The sequence below is a fragment of the Chrysochloris asiatica genome, unplaced genomic scaffold, assembly GCF_000296735.1.
Source record: "Chrysochloris asiatica unplaced genomic scaffold, ChrAsi1.0 scaffold00053, whole genome shotgun sequence".
In the NCBI taxonomy this organism is placed as follows: domain Eukaryota; kingdom Metazoa; phylum Chordata; class Mammalia; order Afrosoricida; family Chrysochloridae; genus Chrysochloris; species Chrysochloris asiatica.
Window position 1 is genome coordinate 11,202,407 of NW_006408571.1, and position 6,320 is coordinate 11,208,726.

Consider the following 6,320-nt stretch of genomic DNA (forward strand, 5'->3'; position numbering starts at 1 on the left):
AAAAAAAAAAAATTTAGCCTAATAATGACTTTAATGTTGTCTCTCCAGCTTCTTGCCTTCAAAACTGCCTGAGAGATTTCAAGATGCCACTGTTGGTAGTTATGCTGTACCTCAGGATTTAATTTAATTTTTGGCCTGTTTTGTTTTTAAACTCTCTTTCCTTCTCCACACCCATGTCCTGACCTTTACCGTATTTAAATAGGTTCAGGGCCAGCTCTTGAGCTGAGAGTATCTGTGTACATGCATGGCAGAAGAACCTACCAGTGGTGAGGGTAGGGTGTGTCCACTCACTCAGGAACCCTCTCTAGGCATCAGATGGAGGTGCACATACAGGGGGTGGGGGAAAAGCCAAATACCAGATACCAAAAAAAAAAAAAAAAAAGGAAAGGAAATCAGAACAAAGCAAATCTGACAGTGTATTATCCACCTTTGCTCCAAGGTTCCGGTGGCATTTTTGCATGGTGTTTCTGCTCCCCCATTTAGTCTTGCCATTTGGTCTCTCCCAAGATGTCAGCTCCAGGCCTCTGAGTCTGGCAGATTCAAAAGTACATGGTTTCTTACTTCAGCTTAATAGATATAAGCCTTCCACTAGATATAAGCCTTCAAAGTTTTAAAATATCCCTAGCTCTGTTGTTCTGAGTTTTGGAGCTCTGCCTGGTATTCTGTGGTATGGCTGACGGCGAAGTTCACTGAACCTCCACCCTAGCTACAATCAATCTGTATAGATTTTTCAAGGAGTGGCTAGTGAGTTTGAACTGCTGACCTTGAGGTTAGCAGTTCAGTGATTCTTCTACAGAGCTGCACCAGGACTCCTCTAATTTATTCCCTACTCTCATTTCTCAACCAGTCTTTTCCATGATTTCTTCTCCCTTATAACTTCAGTGTATGTCCAGCTCATCATGGTGACTCTGGCCTCTCTTGCCTCTCTCTACCTCATAAACATTTCTATCAATCTCTCCATCCAACTAGTGGTTCTCTCTGTAATTCTAGTTCACATTCTTGGAGAGGAAATCTGATTGATCCCAGTTCATCTGTTTATGCTAGACTATGTCAGGGAGGGACAAGATTCCATGACTCTCAAAGCAACCACAGCCTTAACCTCTTAAGAAAGGTTCTTCCTGGACCCCTCCACTGCAAGGTACTTTACTCCAAAGTAACTTCTATAGTATTTCTGGTAAACCCCTTTCTCCTAAATTGTGCAGGAAGGGGCCTCAGATTTCTTCCAGTTCAATGCTTCCTTTCAGTACTTATATTTACATCACAAAAGGTTCTGTCCTTTACAAAAACCTGTGCTGTGGGGGAATTTTCTTTCTTTCTTTCAGAACACATTTTTGCAATGAATTAAAAAACACAGCATACTTTTTATATCACTATTAAAGACCTTAGTATAGGAGACTTGTACTTCTGGCCATCATGAAACAAGTAGCACTTGTTTTCATGTACTTTCTCTTCCACTGTAGATAACTAAGACATATAAGTCAACAGTTTTTGGTATTGGACAGTAGATAGCACGGGACAATGATTCTTGAGGGAATAAAACATGCAACATGGATCAAATATTTACCATTTATCTCTGCCTGGGGAAAACTTCTTGATCCTGGCACTGAGAGATAGGTCCAAAAGAGAGTGTAATAACACAGATGTTGAAATTCACAGGCAATGACTTTAGCATAATTATTATAAATATATTTAAAGACTTAGAGAAAATATTGTCTTAATTTATGGACAGCTGGGTAGTCTAAGTAGAAAAATGGCAATGACCAAAAAGTTCAATATGGAAATGAAAAGTTCACAGCTGAATATGAAGATGGATCCATTAAAATGATCTAATCAGATGAACAGATAACAACAATATTGAAAAATAAAAAATCTTAACCACCTGTGGGAATAGATCTAGTAGTCCAACATATATATAATTGAACACTCAGAAGTAAAAAAGAGACAGGAAGAAAAATATTTGAAGAAATACTGGTGAACTGTTTCCTAAACAGGGTGGAAAACATAGTATTATGATAAGCTTAGTGAATCCCAAGCAGGATAAAAACACAGAAAACCACATCTAGGCCTCTCATAGTTAAACTGCTAAAAATCAAAGACAGAAGTAAAATCTTGGAAACAGCCAGAGAAAAATGACACATTGTATGTTGTTTTTAGGTGCCATTGAATCAGTACTGACTCATAGCGATGTTATGCACAGCAGAACAAAACACTGCCCAATCCTGGGCCAACCTCACTATTGTTGCCATACTTGAGCCCATTGATGCTGCCACTTTGCCAATCCATCTCGCTGGGGGGTCTTCCTCTTTTTCTCTGACCCCCCACCCTACCAAACATGATATCCTTCTCTAGTGACTGGTCCCTCCTGACAATATGTGCGAAGTATGAGAGATGAAGTTTGGCCATCCTGGCCTCCAAGGAGCACTCTGGCTGCATTTCCTCCAACGTAGATCTGTTGGTTCTTTTGGCAGCCTATGGCACTTTCAATATTTTCCTCCAACACCATAACTCAAAACATCAAGTCTTCTACAGTCTTATTCATTGTCCAGCTTTCGCATGCATATGAAATTATTGAAAATATCATGGCTTGAGTCAGGCACACTTTAGTCGTCAAGCTGACATCTTTGCTCTTCAACACTTTAAAAAGGTCTTGTGCAGCAGGTTTGCCTAATGCAATACGTCGTTTGATTTCTTAACTTCTGCTTCCATTAGTGTTGATAGTTGATCTATGAAGAATGAAGTCCTTGACAAACTTCAATCTTTTCTCCATTGATAAGAATGTTTATTGGTCCAGTGGTGAGGATTTTTGTTTTCTTTACATTGAGATGCAATCCATACCAAAGGCTGTGCTCATTGATCTTCATCAGTAAATATTTTAAGTCTTATTCATTTTCACAAGCAAGGTTGTATCATCTGCATATCACAGGTTGTTAATGAGTCTTCCTCCAATCCTGATGCCACGTTTTTCTTCATATAACCCAGCTTCTCAGACTATTTGCTCAACGTACAGGTTGAATAAGTATGGTGAAAGAATACAACCCTGGCACCACCTTTCTTAATTTAAAACCATTCAGTGTTCCCATGTTCTGTTCGAACAACTGCTTCTTGGTCCATGTACAGATTCCTCATGAGCACAATTAAGTGTTCCAGAATACTCATACTTTGCAATGTTGTCCATAGCTTGTCATGATCCACACAATTGAAAGCCTTTGCATAGTCAATAAAGCACAGGTAAACATCTTTCTGATATTCTCTGCTTCCAGCCAAGATCCATCGGACATCAGCAATGATATGCCTCGTTCCATGTCCTCTTCTGAATCCGCTTGAACCTCTGGAAGTTCTCTGTCAATGTATGCTTGCAGCCATTTCTACACTTTAGTAAATCTTTACTCGCCTAGGATATCAAAGATATTGTCCAATTATTTCTGCGTTCCCTTGGGTCACCTCTCTTTGGAATGGGCACAAATATGGATCTCTTCCAGTCACTTGGCCAGATAGTTGTCTTCCAAATTTCTTGGCAGAGATGAGTGAGTGCCTCCTATGCTGCTTCACTTTCTTGAAAGATTTCAATTTTTATTCTATCAATTCCTGGTGCCTTGTTCTTTGCCATTTCTTTCAATGCACCTTATACTTCTTCCTTCAGTATCATTGGCTTTTGATCATATGCTACCTCTTGATATGGTTGAACATCAACCATTTCCTTTTGGTACAGTGACTCTGTGCATTCTTTCCATCTTCTTTTGATGCTTTCTGCATCATTCAATAATTTGCCCAGCGAATCTTTCAATAACGAAAGTTGAGGCTTGAATTTTTTTTCACTTCCCCCAGCTTGAGAAATGATGGGGGAACTGAAGAAAAATACACTTTGTATACAGGGGAACAATAATATGAATTATTGGCTTCTCATCAGAAGCAATGGAGGCCTGAGACAATTGGATGGCATATTTAAAATACTGAAGGAAAATTGCTACCGATCCAGAATTTTAGATTCAGCAAAAATAAGCTTCAGAATGGAGAATGCATAAAGACATTTTCATATAAATTAAAATTTGTCATCAGCAGACCTTCACTACAAGAAATACTAAAGAAATTTTTTTAGGCTGAAGAAAAATACCTGATGGAAACTTACTCTACAGAAAGGTCCAAAAGTTGCTGGTAATATAAATAAATATAGTATATATTTGTTCTTCTGTTGAATTTCTTTAAGGACATTCATATGACTGTTTTCTTAAAGATTACTGAGATCATCATGGGATTGGTGAGAAATACAAATTTTCAGGTGTTATCCCCAAACCATAGACTTTAAGAGTCAGTGGAGTTGTAGACTACTTAGTTGGTCAAGTTCCCATAGAAATTTCTAAGAACATTCATGAATCTCAGCAAACTAGAAATATAAAGGAACTCTTAAATCTGATGAGAGGTATAACTAACATCATTTCCCACCACACTTCTGTCAATTTGCTGTACTGTGGTAGCTTGCATATTACTGTGAGGCTGGCAGCTATACCACAGGTATTTTAAATACCAGCAGGGATATCCATGGTGGACAGGTTTTAGTGGAGCTTCCAGACAAAGACAGACTAGTGGCCTACTTCTGAATGGTTAGCCACTGGAAATCTTATTAATAGTAGAAAACATTGTCTGATATAGTGCTAGAAGATGAACCCCTTATGTTGGAAGGCACTCAAAACACAACTGAGGAAGAGTTGACTTTATGATGTGAATGGAGCAAACCTTCAGTTGCTAATGGGTCAGTTGCAAAATGAGAAGAAACAGAAGCAAATATCTGTTATTAATTTGAATATGGAATGTACAAAATATACATTTAATAAAATTGAAAGCCATCAAAAATTTAATGAAACACATAAAGATCAATATCCTAGGCATTAGTGAATGGAAATAGACAGGTATTGGCCATTTTGAATCAAACAATCATATGGTTTACTATGCCGGGAATCACAAATTGAAGAGGAATGGCATTGCATTCATTGTCAAAAAGAGTATTTCAAGATCTGTCTTAAAGTATAATGCTGTCTATAATAAGATAATATCCTTACGCCTACAAGGAAGACCAGTTACTACCATTATTATTCAAATTTACTCTAAAGCCAGTAATGATGAAATTGAAAAATTTTACCAAGTTCTTCATTCTGAAATTGATCAAACATGTAATCAACATTGGTCTCTACAAAATTTGTCCTTTTATGTTTAACTAATTTCACTCAGAACACTGTCCTACAGGTTCATCAATGTTGTGAGGTATTTTGCAGATTCATTGTTATTCTTAAATATTATGTGGTATTCCACTGTATGTATGTGCAAAAGTTTGTTAAACCATTCTTCCTTAGATGGACATTTAGGCTGTCTCCATCTTTTTATGTCTCTTGTAGGCTGCATATTGAAGGATCCTGTTTTCTTATTCATTCTGCCCTCTCTGTGTCTTGATTGGTACATTTTAACAATTTACATTCAGTGCAGTTATCTATAGGTATGAATTGATTGTATTCTTTCACCATAGTTATTTAATCTGTATGCTGAGCAAATAATCTGAGAAGCTGGAACACATCGCCAGGATTGGAGGAAGACTCTAACAATCTATGATATGCAGATGATACAACCTTGCTTGCTGAAAGTGAAGAGGATTTAAAACACTTCCTGATGATGATCAAAGACCACAGCCTTCAGTATGGGTTGTACCTCAATATAAAGAAAACAAAAATGCTCACAACTGGAGCAATAAAATAGCATCATGATAAATGAAGAAAAGATTGAGGTTGTCAAAGACTTCATTTTGCTCGGATTCACCATCAACACTCATGGAAGCAACAGTCAAGAAAACATACAACATATTGCATTAGGCCAATCTGCTGCAGACAAACTCTTTAAAGCGTTCAGGAGCAAAGATGTCAGTTTGAAGACTAAGGTGTGCCTGACCCAAGCCATGGTATCATATGTATATGAAAGTTGGACAATGAATAAGGAAGACTGGTTAAAAATTGATGCATTTGAGTTACGGTGTTGGAGAAGAATATTAAAAGTACCATGGACTGCCAGAAGAACACACAAATCTATATTGGAAGAAATACAACCAAATGTTCCTTAGAAGCCAGGATGGCCAGACTTCATCTCATACTTTGAACAAATTATCAGGAGGGACAATTCCCTAGAGAAGGACACCAGAGGAAGATTCTTAATGAGTTGGATTGCCACAGTGGCAGCAGCAATGGGTTCAAAAGTAACAATGTTTGTGAGGTTGGAACAGAACTGGGAGTGTTTAGTTATATTGTGCATGATATGGTCACTATGAGTCAGAATCAACTCGA